This window comes from Euleptes europaea, chromosome 3 (assembly GCF_029931775.1).
Source record: "Euleptes europaea isolate rEulEur1 chromosome 3, rEulEur1.hap1, whole genome shotgun sequence".
NCBI lineage: Eukaryota > Metazoa > Chordata > Lepidosauria > Squamata > Sphaerodactylidae > Euleptes > Euleptes europaea.
Genome location: NC_079314.1, coordinates 70,391,060 through 70,405,112, shown reverse-complemented (window position 1 = coordinate 70,405,112; position 14,053 = coordinate 70,391,060). Strand labels below are relative to the sequence as shown.

General features: G+C 41.8%; 1 protein-coding gene across 1 annotated transcript in view; it reads left to right on the top strand.

The window, feature by feature from the left end:
* The window catches only part of WIF1 (WNT inhibitory factor 1), a 46,140-nt gene that overhangs the window by 8,414 nt on the left and 23,673 nt on the right, over positions 1-14,053 (top strand). The window lies entirely within an intron of this gene.

The following is a 14,053-nucleotide window of genomic DNA, read 5'->3' as shown; positions in this document are numbered from 1 at the left end:
GCCCTTTATGCATTAATAAATCACCCTTTCTTTGACAACACTTTATTTGTAAATTACTTCTAAAATTCTTGATGTACAGACCACATTCCTCCCCAATCTCTCTCTCTCTTTCCTCCTTGATTCCATTCCTTTTCTTTTTATTCCACATTTCATAGCCAATAATAACGCAAGTGGCCAGCAGAGCCATAGACTTATGGCTATCTTGGATGCTACAGCAATTGTGTATAACTTTCCACTTTGAACAATACCTTCACTATGCTTTCATGTCACTCAGCAGGATAAATACAATCTTTTTAACTCCCATACTGTAGTTGCAATGCAGAATGTGGATATGCTTATGGGCACAATTGAAAAAACCCGGGAATCTCTGTATCAAAAGCAATGCTCTGAACTTTTAATATTTAGATTCAGCTCTGCTGTGGTATTTTGCATCTTGGTGTTGTAGACATGCCACCAGAGATCAAAGAATCATGCTGTAGAGATCCCACTTCATTTAGCAAAGCAGGCATGTGCCAGCCATCTGTTGTAGCTGCTGACAGAAAACAGCAGTAAATTCTCAAACATTTGCCAAAAAAGCTTTATTGCTCAGCAGAGATGAGTTACAAGGTACCTTGTAAGCTACATCTGGTTTGCATAGTAATTTACATGGCATATATGTAAACTACAGAATTACTCTCTTTTTTTCATAGCAACATTGACTTTTGGCAAATACAGTTATTTTCTGTGTGTGCATTTCTCAAACAAAGACAAAGTGCTTTGACTAAAACTATGAGCAGAGTAAATGAGCCCTTCTTATTTTGGCAACAGTCGGCTTTCGTACTGAAGGCAGCAGGAATCATCAGAACGGCTGGACCGAGCAGCAGCGGTTGCCCCAGGGGGATCAGGAGGTTGTGCTGCTGCAGCATCCCATGCTCAGCAGGGGCGGGGGTCTCCATCTTGCCTTTGCAGGTGCAGATCTCTTCCCTCCTCGACTGTCACATGCAGCTGCCATAGGCACTCTCTAGTCAAGGATGATAGCTTTCTACTCTTTCTATCCTGCAGCACCAATGGCCCTCCATGGCAGCTGGTGCCCACTGGGGCTGGTAGGGCAGAGAGAGCGTAGACAGCAACCGGAGGCTTTGTCTTCCTCCTCTTTTCCCTTGTAACACTGCAGAAGAAGACAATCGCCTTTAGAGGACAGTCTAGGAACATTTCTCCAACTGTACACTGATCCCTATGCAGGTGTCAAACTAATGCAGCCTCTCCCTTTGTATCTATGTTTACAACAACCATAGGCATACCCAACATGAGAGAAATCCTGCCAGATTTCCGCCTTTCCTAAAACCCATTACTCAACGCGCTAGTCGGAAAAGGTGTGTGAGAAAAACAAGGCTATGAGTACTGCAGGTCTGAATCTGACCAACTTTCCAGACCCCCAACTCAAGAACTAATTTTCCGTGCTATAAAATAACATAAAGCAAGGAGGTTTTTGGCCCCATGTAAAAGTCAAAGGCATTCCTGCACCATGAGGCAATTGACTGCGTATAGTCATTCCATACCAGATTAAGGGTTGTAGGTTTCCAAAGTAAGACTTTCAAGAGTCCCAACACCTTTCCTTTCAGGAGATAAAAATTTTTCCCAAAAGCTCTGCTAATAAAATGATTGAAAGCATGTGCAGAGTGCCTTTAATTTACTACTAATGGTGCAATCCTATAATCAGAAGAAAATCTCTCTGCTGTCAGTAGAAATCACTCTCAAGCAAGTGTGTACGGTATTGCATCCTGAAAGAGATTTGTTTCTCTTTGGATAACAATGATTATTTTGGAAGGGGTGAAGTTCCAGCCTTTGTTCAGCGACTGAGTTACTGAAGTAATTGCCTTCCAGAATCCAACTTCTTCAAATACAGGGAAAGGATGACGGACATTTCCCCCTTCAGAACCCATAAATTCTGCTGCATCATCAAAGTATCACTGTGAGAAACATACCTATTAATCTTCCTCTCTGGGATTTCCCCTTTTACAAACAGAAAATGGCTGCCCTGTTCTGGGATTGAAGAGGAAGTGCTAAATATCCTGAGATAAACGGGCATGTGTAACAAAAACACCCTGAATTTGTTCTCTTGTACAGGCCTAATTCTGAATTGTGGGTACATGATGGCTTTAAAGAGACAGTACACTAGTGTATTGCGGCTTTGGTAACTAAATAATGCTCCCTCTGAGAAAGTCTCTGATGAGTCATTTTTTTCCATCCCTCCTCCATGGGGGGGAAAAAGATTAAGAGGACCAGTCAATGGATTTTTATGGATTCGGTGATTTATGGATTCAGTGACCAATCAAGGACTCAGAGGGAGCAGTAAGGAGAGCTCCCTGTCCACTGAGCTGATGTACTGGTGTAGCTGGGCCTGACTTAGGGTGAAAACGCACGGTCGCTTTAGCCTCCTTTATTCCCTGTTTCAGCCAGGATTCAGCCAGGGTCGAATGCACGTTTGGCGAAACGCATGCGTTCGATCCTGGCTGGATCCTGGCTGAAACAGGGAATAAAAAAGGCTACAGCAACCGTGTGTTTTCGCCCTTAGAAAGTAAAAATGCAGAGCAGCATATACTTGCAGTGCCAAGTTCAGCAAAGGCAATGCAGAAGCTGACTTGCCAGCTAGGGTTGCCAACCTCCAGGTACTAAGCAACAAAACATAGGGCACCTCCGTGCCTGTACCAATAGGTTTGGAAATTAGCACGGGATTATAGTACATAAATGCACATAAACAAGTAGTAAATAACAAGTGTATAATAAGTGCTGAAAGACAAGACAAGTGCAGAACACAAAAACTAAGCAACTAATTATGTACAAATTCTCAGGTAAATCTGAAACAGTCCTTGACATGTATCTGAGAGTAACAGTCCTCTTCTGGATTTCAAGATAGTCAATTCCACAGGATATCCAATATCGGTATAAATCCAAAGAAATGGGGGACAGCCATTTCACATAAGTTTCTTCAGCCCCAAAATACGTCATCCATGTTGAAGTAAATCAATTACATAGAAAAATAATCCAATTCCAATTCGACAGTCTGCAGCAGTATTGTCAGAAAGTTCCCAACGGGATACAGGTACTAGCTGGAGATCTCCTGCTGTTACAACTGATTTCCAGCCGATAGAGATCACCTGGAGAAAATGGCCGCTTTGGCAATTGGACTCTATGGCATTGAAGTCCCTCCCCTCCCCAAACCCTGCCCTCCTTAGGCTCCACCTCAAAAACCTCCCGCCAGGGGTGAAGAGGGACCTGGCAACCCTACTACCAGCTGGGCTTGCAAACAACCTGTAGAAAAATGTCTTACCCTTTTAACAAATTGTAGAAACGGTCTTATGAAGCTTTTCACGCACAGACTTAAGTAACATCATCTGATAAATGATATCCCATTAGGCCTCTGTTAAAGGAGCAGGGCCCTCTTTCTCCAGGTTGTTGCCAACCCCACTGCCATCCCCTGGGCTATCCTGGTGAGGACAGTAAAGAGGCTTGCAGGAGGAAGCAGGGAGCAGCCTGCGTTGGTGGGACACTGCCCCATTTCCCCTAATGGACCAGCCTCCCTATTTGCAGCTCAGATGACAGATTTCAGTACCCACAAACTGTGATTTCTTGACCATTTTAGAGCTTGATGTCAAAAAACCCATCTCACGGTACCTGCTGGCAAATTAAGTGGACACGACTGTGTGATTTTCCACTGACTACTTGTTAAAGTTTAAAAAAACAAAAACAAACAAAGCCTGCTGATTGCACTTCATTTGCTGCTGATAAAGCTTGTAGAAGTTAAATGTACCTCCCAATTATTATTACAGTGGAATCAAAGAAACAGGACCACTGGATATTTTGTTGAAAGGGGCACATTACCAGTTAGAAGGGGAACAGAACTGGAAAGACATTAACACATAGAACCATTGTTCCTGGTGTGAATACTCCAGGAAACCTTGGCTAGTTTAATCATGATTAATGTGAGCTCAAGAGTATTGTCTGCTTCTGCCAAAAAACAGCTTAAGTGAAATCGCACATCTTCAGGAAGAAATTGGCACAAAGGAGATGTGTAAAATATCTGATTGCTTTAATGTGTGAAAGAAAGTCACCTTCTGCTTAAAAATCATAAACTTCCTACAGTTAATGAATAAATCAGGTCCAAGTTATGAAATAAATTGTCTTTCCTGCTAACCAAGAGCCAAAATGCATACATCAGGAGTCATATATGGAAAGCACATTGGTTCATTTTCCCTTTTTTCTTTTGGCTGGAACTGTTCTGTGCATCTTTACCTATGTAGTGGGGATTTCTTCCAATTTGCTGTTTGTATGAATAGTTTATGTTGGACAAAAGCTGAAAAAGAATCTACCCAGAGGGTTGAATCCAAAGTTTCTGTTAACAGAAGGCATTTCCATGAAAGGGGTGGGACTTTTCTGCCTCCTCCTCCTCTCCCAGCTTGCTGAGCTTCCTGAAATGGTGCCCTGTTGTTCCACCCTTCCCCCCAACTCTGCTAAGAGCAGCATTTTGGGGAGATCAGTAGGCTCCAGTTGAACCAGGCAGACAGAAAAGATCCACTCAGATGACAGAAGTGCCTTCCATTAATGGAAAATTTAGTCTGGATCCAACCCAAAGTATTAGTATCCAGACTGAAATCTGGCACCTTTAAAATGTCTTGCAATAGATATTGTAACATTTTACTTGGTCATACCCTGAATTCCATTGGACAGCAGGTATTTGTGGATGGTAAGAATTACATACCAAAACACAACTGGTAACACAATAAAAGCTGGTAGTATGCATGCTTTGCAGTGTTAAATAAAAGTGATATACTGCTAACCACATATAATACAAAGACTAACACGTCAATCTTAAACATATTTTCTTGGAAGCAGTCCTCAAATGAATTTGCTTTGAAAATGTGCTAAAGATTACTTAATTTTATCAAAGGAGTTCAGAAGAGATAGCCTTGAATGAGGTGTCCATCATTCTTTATTAATAAGATTTTTTAATTCTCTTAGGAAAAAATTAACACCAGCCCCTGCTTATATGCATATACTAATTAATTTAAATATGTATGGTTTCAAAATCAGCCATGACATAGACTTAAGAGCAACCATAAAATAAAAAATCCGCACAATTTTTTTAAATCACCCATACTTCGCCTTTACTTTGTCTCCACAAAGATAGCTTTACTGCTGTACATCTCAGTAGCCTTATTTAAGACAGGTAATGGCTGAGCTTAACAAAAACTGAGAAATAAAATGATAAAACAGTTTATTGCTAGGAATTATCCACTCAATTTTATGGCTGTGATTGCACAAGGTAGTAACAATCCAGTTTTCTGCCTCATACGATGTGTTTGCAATGTTCACCCCATTGCTTGCTGTGTCCCTAAGCAAGTTTAGCCAATGGACCACCATTTTAAAAAGACACACACACACACACACACAGAGAGAGAGAGAGAGAGAGAGAGAGAGAGAGAGAGAGAGAGAGAGAGAGAGAGAGAGAGAGAGAGAGAATTAGAATTAGAATTAGAATTCTTCCTTTGCATGCTGAGAGATTCTAGAATGTGGTGTTAGGTAAATGTTTACTTTCTGCGAAGGGCGCTCCTGTCAGATCCTGTAGGACTCCTACTGAGAATTCTTCTGCGCACATGTGAGGCCACTAAGGGAAACTGAGACTTCTGGGCTGCAGTGACTTTAGCATCTCGTTACATTCAGCTTATTTTCCTTTTCACCCTGCTGAATTTAATTAGTACCCTTCTTTTATTTTCAAGAGCCTTGGCAGAGAAAGAGATCTGGATGAAAGAGAATCGGCTGGGCCTTTGCTTTGAAATTTCAAGGCCATGTTTATTGATAGAGAAAGCATGAAATAAATGGTTGAAGTGGTGTGCATACATCACTAAAGAGTGCGCAATATGCTTGCTTAATCAGTTAGTAATACAGGTTGCTATTGGATATCTCTTTTCTTATGGACAGTGCCATGAACCACATAGTAGACAAGCAGTGACTGTGTTATCAGAGGTGCCTTTCACTTTATTATTTATTTATTATTATTTTTTATTAAATTTCTACCCTATGAAAGCCAGTGTGGTGTAGCAGTTAGAGCTTCAGAGCAGGTTCTGGGAGACAGCTAGTCCACACATACCATTGTCACCCTCAACCATATGCCTGGTGGAACATCTCCGTCTTACATGCCCTGTGGAAATGAGCTAAGTCCCGCAGGACATGAGTCTCATTCAGCAGAGAGTTCCACCAAGCTGGGGGAAGAGCCAAAAAAGCCCTGGCCCTGGTTGAAGACAACCAGATGGTTCTGGGGCCAAGGACTACTAGGAAGTTGTTTTCCGACGAGTGCAGCACTCTCTGGGAGATACATCGGGAGAGTTGGTCCCACAGATACAATGGTCCCATACTGTTTAGGGCTTTAAAGGTGAGGACAAAAACTTTAAACCTGATTCGGTACTCAATCTGGAGCCAGTGCAGCTGGCGGAGCACAAGTTGTATATGTGCTCTTAAAGGGGTCACTGTAAGGACCCACATTGCCGCATTTTGGACCAGTTGAAGTTTCTGGAGAAGCCTCAAGGGTAGCCCTGTGTAAACTGAGATACAGTAGTCTAATCTGGAGGTGACCGTTGCATGGATTACTGTATTAGCACAGGACAGGTAGGGAATCGGCTGTCAGGCTTGGCAGAGATAGAAATTTGCCGATCAAGCCATATTCATGACTGGGCCTCCAACAAAAGGGAGGCATCCAGTGTCATCACCAAACTCTTGATGGAGGAAACTGGCACCAACTGCACCCTGTCAAGAGCGGGAAGCCAAATTTTTTCACCCAAGCCTTCCCAGTCCAGCCACAGGACCTCCGTCTTTGATGGGTGCAGTTTCAGACAGCTGTTTCAACCATCCAGCCACAACCTCCAGAGGTCTGGCCAGCTGTTCCTGGGACAGTGTTTTGCCAGCTGTCCATCAACAGGTTCTGCTGGGTGTCATCTGCATATTGATGGTAACACAGCCCCTAGATGGGGGGAACACATAGATAGTAAAGAGCATTGGGGAGGGGATCACTCCCGGAGGAACCCTGCATACCAAAGGGTGCCAGGATGAGATCCTACCCCCTAATGCCATCTTCTGTCCCCAACTCTGGAGGAATGAGGTCAGCCATTGCAGGGCTGTCCCACATACTCCAGTGCCATCGAGGAGGTGGGTCAATAGGCCATGGTCAACTGTGTCAAATGCTGCTGTGAGTTCTAACAGCAATGGCAGTGCAGACCCACCATGATTCAGCTGTCTGACCAGCACCCTCTCCATGCCATGGCCAAACTGGAAAGGGTCTAGAATCAATGCTTCCTCTATAGCTGCTCGACCGTCGCTCGCTCAACCACCTTACCCAGGAACAAAAGATTTGAAACTAGGCAGTAGTTGTCTAGATTAAAAGGATCTGGAGATGGTTTCTTTGGCAGAGAAACCACTGCCTCCTTCAACATTCCTGGGAAAACCTCCTAACCCGGGGAAGGATTAATAATATCTTCCAGGAAAGCTCGTACTCCCCCCCCTCCGGACTTCTCATGTTGTCTTTACTGGATACTGGAAGAAAAATTCTCTTCCAAGTGAAAAAGAGTGGCTAGAGAAGTTAAAGAGTGAGCCAGCGTGGTGTAGTGGTTAAAGTCTTGGACTAGGACCTGGGAAACCCAGGTTCAAATCCCCACTTGTGCCATGGAAACTTGCTGGGTGACCCTGGGCCAGTCACTCTCAGCCCTGACCCTATCTAGTATTTGGATGGGAGATCCCCAAGGAATACCAGGGGCATGACGTGGAGGTAGGCTATGGCAAACCATCTCTCAATGGCTGTTACCGCACTAGGTATTCCCAGCGATGTGTTAAGAGTTTGGAAATGTTATAAAAAACATTTTATAACAGCTAAAGGGGCCAAACAAAGTGCAAACAGTATTTTTTATAACATTTTCAAACTCTTAATACATCGCTGGGAATACATAGAAAGTGCGAACAGTATTTTTTATAACATTTTCAAACTCTTAATACATCGCTGGGAATACCTAGTGCGGTAACAGCCAATGTCTCTTGCCTTGAAAACCCTACGGGGTCACCATAAGTCAGCTGTGATTTGACAGCAAAAAGAGAAGTTGAAACAGTGGTTCCCAAAGTGGGCAGTACCACCCCCTGGGGAGCAGTGGGATTACCTAGGGGGGTACTAAGGGGGATGGGGCAGCTAGAGGTGGGCCCCTTCAACTGTGTTGTTGGATAGGGTAGGGAGCACTGGGGTTGAGTTTGTGGAAGCAAGGGGGCGGTGGCCTGAAAAGTTTGGGAACCACTGAGTTAAAAGATATGTACTGTATGATTAAATTGACAGCTTATTTAAAAAGAAAGCCTTAGAAAGCCTCTTAGGAAGATATTCACTACAATAATTGACAAAACACTAAATATAGGTATCATTTTAACCCTGACCTGAATGGCCCAGGCGAGCCTGATCTGGATATCAGAAAGCTAAACAGGGTTTGCCTTGGTTAGTACTTAGATGGGAGACCATGAAGGTTTCATTCTGTCACTGACAGCTGCCCCCTATGCCCTCCTCCCAGTCCGTCTCCAGGTTGCTAGGCTGGGCCTGGCAACCCTAAACAGAAGCCTCTGAAGTAAAATTCTTTTTTCTGTTGTTTTTCTTTATTATTATTTAAATATTTAAAACCTATATGTAATTTTTGTCACTTATTGTAGTGAATATCTTCATAAGAGGTCAGAATATTTTTTTTCCTAATTGTTATTTGTATACTGAAGAAGATTCCTCGGAAACAAGACTGCATCCAGATCTCTGTCATTTGTTATCTTTGTTGCTATTCTTTAGTTATCTTTGAATTGTGTTTGAATATGAATGTTATTTCCCAGTCATTGTAATTTTTGAATAGTATTTATTCCTTGTCATTGTATATTCTTTTGTAAGTAATGCAATAATCATACTCAGTATATTCACAGTGTTTGCTGCAGCACTGCAGATCTTCTGAGATGTACAGGTCAGCCTGAGACTTCACTACCAGTGATTTAGAGTGCTATCCTAAGCAGAGTTACACTGGTCTTAAATTCACTGAAGTAAATGGAAGGGTGTAACTCTGCATAGGACTGCACTGCCAATTAATTCCTTTATTCACAGATGATTGATGACTTATTTCTGTGCCATGGCTTTTGCTGATCAATCTTACGTTACATGCTTGGAACCCATTCTTCTTTTCCCATGCCCCTCTTTCCTTTTTATGTCCCTCTGGTTGGATAATCCCTCTCTGACATCAAAGCAGTTTAGCCAATTGTTGCCACAGTTTCATTACTGGCATGTAGTAGATACTGGTCGTTTTAATGTTGCTGCTTTTAAGAAATAACCCTCAAGTTTAATTCTAACTAGACCACATGCAACTCTTATGTATGGCATAAGTTTCCTAAAACAGCTATACAATTCACTTTGGCTAATGGATTGAATACTAAAGGGTTTATAATAATGCTGAATTCTAGATTACCATAAAATCAGGACTGTTTAACGTTGGTAAAGTAACTGTATTATTAGAAACAGAAATCTCAGGCAATGCAATACTTGTGCACGGGAGTTTTGTTGTTGTTGTTGTTGTTTTTGTTGTTCTATGAAGGCCTGATCTTTAAAAATTTCGTGCTGAACTCCACAATTTGAGGCTATATAGAAACAGCCAATAAACTTTACTTGCCTTAACTCAAAAGCATATAGAGAGCTACTAACTATATCATCAGTTAAAGGATAATTTATAGATTAATTATATTATATTTGAGGCCAGAAGTGGTCATCATAGTGATTAGGCCCACAGAGAATAGAACTGTCTATTTTTATCTTAACAATACCAATCTCTCTTTCCCCCACCCCAGGCTGTGTGGAAGAGGACAGGAAATAGAACTTTCAGTGGGGAAATCAACAGTGGAATCTGATAGATCATGGTTGTAATGCAGAACAAAAGACAAATAAAGGAAATAGGGGGAAAACATGTGGGGTAAAGATGAGGGCTGTGTGAAAACAATAAGAAACCAGGTACACAGGAATTTTATTTATAGATTCTATTCTGGACAATGAATGAAAAATACTCTTGTAGAGCAGTATGTGTGACATGATAATAAAGATGAATTCTAGTCATGCATCTATTTGCAAATTCAAAGTCTGTTTTTGAACAATCCATGCAATTCTTATGCTGTCAGTCAATGGAGTTACAGCATCTATTTCCTTTATTGTGGGTTTCAGTGGACTTAATTTACAATTTACTGCCCATTAATCCCAGTAATTACTTTGCTGCTCCCGCATAGTCCCTGAGATGCATTTTTCCTCTTACTGTAAGGCATCCTGCTTCCTTCTTTGAGCAATTTGAGTGAGTTTACTCAGTCATGCCCACCTGTACTGCTGTCTGGAAACACTCCTGGCACAGTTGTCTCCAATACTGAGAGCTGTACTACAGCTGCTGGCAAGACAGTGCTGTGGGGAATACTTTAAGTCCTGATGATACATGGGCTCAGGGATCAGCAAGCAAGCAAGCAGGCAGTGTCATGACTCAGAATTGGGATTCAAGCACTTCACAACAGAAGTCATGGTATATCAACAATCCTGAGAGTAGAGGAGATTTTCTTCATGGGCCCTCATAGGAAACAGCCACTGAGAAAACCAATGAAGACATACCTATAATGGCAGTGTGCTTTTTCTATATTTGATCCCAATGACCCTTCATAACAAATACTGATGACTTCTCACTAGTCAACTGTGTTTCCTGCCTTCACCACCACATCAGTCCCAGAGGTGGCAGGAAGCACCACCACTGCCAAAGTACATGAATCAGATACAGAATGCTGCCTCTGTAACTAAAGCTGACCTCTTCCAGGAATGCCTTATCTCTAAGAATACACTTTTTGCTACAGGCATATTTTAGCCCTTAACAGGATTCAGACCATGTATGATGCAAAGTAAGAGCCCAGGATACCTGCAGTGGGCCTAGGCCTGCTGGTTAGTCTTGCTTCCAACACCCCCCCCCCAATGCACTGTCCCAGGATCTGATGCTGGACTAGTACAGGATGCTTCTCATTACTGGTTAATTAATACACTGCCACAGGATATGTAAATGTCCACTGGATTAGATAATATTTAAAAAAGAATTAGATACATTCATGGAGGATAGTCTGTCAACTGTTGTTAGCCTGGATAACTAAATGGAACCTCCAGGTTCAGAGGAAGCATGGGTCTGAATATCAGTTTCTGGGGAGAAAATAACAAGAGAATGCTCTTGCCTTCATGCATCGTGTGTGGCTTTTCTAGAAATATTTGGCTGGAAACAGGATATGGACTAGATGGACTTTTGGTCTTTTCTTGTACCTGCCAAGCTCTGAAATATAGTTACAGCAGGGACTGCAAGTTCTCTGCAGCCGTATCTTGTGTCACTGGGCTGTGGCTCCTCTAAAGAGCTCAATCACAAACAGGAGAGGCATAGACCTAGGATTTCAAAGTGCCACCTGCTTTTTAAAAGGTAGGCTAACTTGATAGCATTGGCTACAAAACAAGTTAAAAATACTGTAGACGAGGCGCAGGTATATAGTTAAAGGTTGTATGCAGAGAGCTCAAACAATAGCCACAGTAATAAACAAAGGCTTTTTTCACTGTGAAAAGCCTCTAAAGTCGCTAGGTTTTTTTAAGTGCTGGGGGGGCAGGGGGGTGAAGGGATGAGAGGACTCATTTTGTCTTTTCTTCAAAGGTAAAGAGGGTCTTTTTTCTTCTCTGACTGGAGACAAATTGTTCTAACCAGTCCTGAAAGCCTGTCAGAGCAACCAAAGTCTCTCCTCCCTCCTGGGTTCCTGCATGTTGGGGAGATATTGTCTCCTATCAAGTCATCACTTCTACAGCCCCTGAAGACTGTGTAGAGCAGGCCTGGTGGGCTGATACCAGCCATTATGGCTGGTTGGAAGAGGGGACAGTTTTGGCGGCAAAAAAATGAGCCAATTTCTTTGTTCTCTGAGCTGGACGCCTCATGGTCAATGACCCTCTCCAGAAGCTCTGCTGCGGCAGGACAGTTAGGCAAGTGGAATTGCAGGACCTTCCTGCTCCCCCACCTGGGGATAACATTCCCCAACTCTCCCTCAAGGAAGGCCCCATGGTTGGAGGCTTCAGCTGCCAATCTGGTAGAAGACATGCCACAACTGAAACATTGGGCAAGAAAACGAAGCTGCTGAGAAGACAAGACCATGAAGGACAAATTAAGGTTTTTTTTATAAACAAGTGAAAAGGCACAAGAAAGCAGTAGAAAAGAAAGAAAAAATGCAATCAAAGAGATCCTAGGAGGAAAATCTCAGGAGCTCTCTAAATCCGTGAACCATAATGGAACCAGACTACTAGCATTTAACCTCCCCCAAAAAGTTGAAGAGCAGCTTTTAAACTGAATTCAGGGATGGGGGACAGGAGTATGATGTACACCATAGGATTTCAGGTCAAAGTGGAGGGTAGGATATAACTTTACAACAAACATGCAAAAACAAATTATAGCCTGAAGAGTCTAGGACCTCTCAAATTGCACTGGTGAAAAAGCAAAAACTGGCAAATAATATTTAATGGAAGTAAAACAATACACCTTTGGGGCACCCCCCAAAAAAAACCATATAAACACTGAACATCTGAACTGATTTGTAACTATTTAGGAAAGAGTTATTATGCTCATGAGTAGATCAAGGAAAACATAAACTCAATCTGCTACAACAGCAAAGTAACTGATGAAGTAAAATATCCATTATGCCTTTATACAAATGGTGTTGCCCTGTTTGGAATATTGCGCACAACACTAATCCAAACAATTGCAAAGAGGATATTATTGAGTTGGAGAAGATGCAGAAAATGACGATCAAAAGGATGAAGGGATGGGAGTGTGAAAGGTTAAAGTGCTTGGATTTTTTGATTTAGAAAATAATTACTGACATAAGAAATTTACAAACAATGTATGGTGAGGAAAAAGTGATTGAAAGAACATTTCATCTCTATGTGGCATTTTAACATGGCCTCCAAATTCTTGTGATAGGTGTACAACAGAGAAATCAAACATTTTCATATAAACTACTTGGAAACAGTTCTGTGACAACAGTATTAAGAGTTGAGTTTGTGCAAAAATTCTCCAGCATTTTAATAATACCAACAGGGTTTTTCATCAATACAAAATTGTTCCCTTCTGCAATTTATTGCAGTCCCCCAGCTTGTATGTCTTAACTGTAACATTTCCCCAAATGTAGGTAGCAAAATATTTGATCCCTCTTTGTTTCTTAAGGATTGTTTTATAAACCCTTTTAAATTTCACTTCACTGAATGTTCTGTTCTGTTAATAGTTGATTTCACCAAGGGTCCTTCATGCCTGAAAGATGCAGTGAAACCTTCCTTTATGACCTCAATACATTCATGGCTGACAGTAGCTGCTGAAGTTTCATCTCTTTTATAGACGAGTTTAAATGGGGGGGGGGCGGTATTTATTATACAAGAGAGCAAGCTGAAGCCAGTAGAGAAACATGTGGAACCAATAAAGGTCCAATTACAAGACCTTTGCTTCTAGCCACACTTTTCACTTATGTAAGTTATTGATTATACTTTCATGAGATCATAATCAAAAGGTTGTTCTTTGGTAATGGTGTGTTAGAGGAGTTTTATCCCCAACTTCAAAGCTGTCTTCCGAGCCTTAAGAACAAAGGCTCACTAGTTTGAAGCATGGCCGGAGTGAGCTTGAGAGCCCGATTCATGTTTCCTACCATTAAAAGAGGTAGATTAAGCCTACTGAAAGGCTGTGAACTTTTCTGTCATCACATCAGGTCAGCATCCATCACTGTAAGATGAAGCTCCTTGAAATATCACTCTTTAGTGAAACAGGATGTAGCTCAAATGTTTTACAAATTATTCTTAAGGTCTGTTGCACCAAATCTACTTCAAAACAGTATTGCCAAAATAACAGCCTCAAAATCGAACCTATCGCCTCATGTGGCAAGTGTTGGTTTTGTTCTTCAAAATGAATTTGTGATCTTGTGATTCCATAATAACGTTGTACGC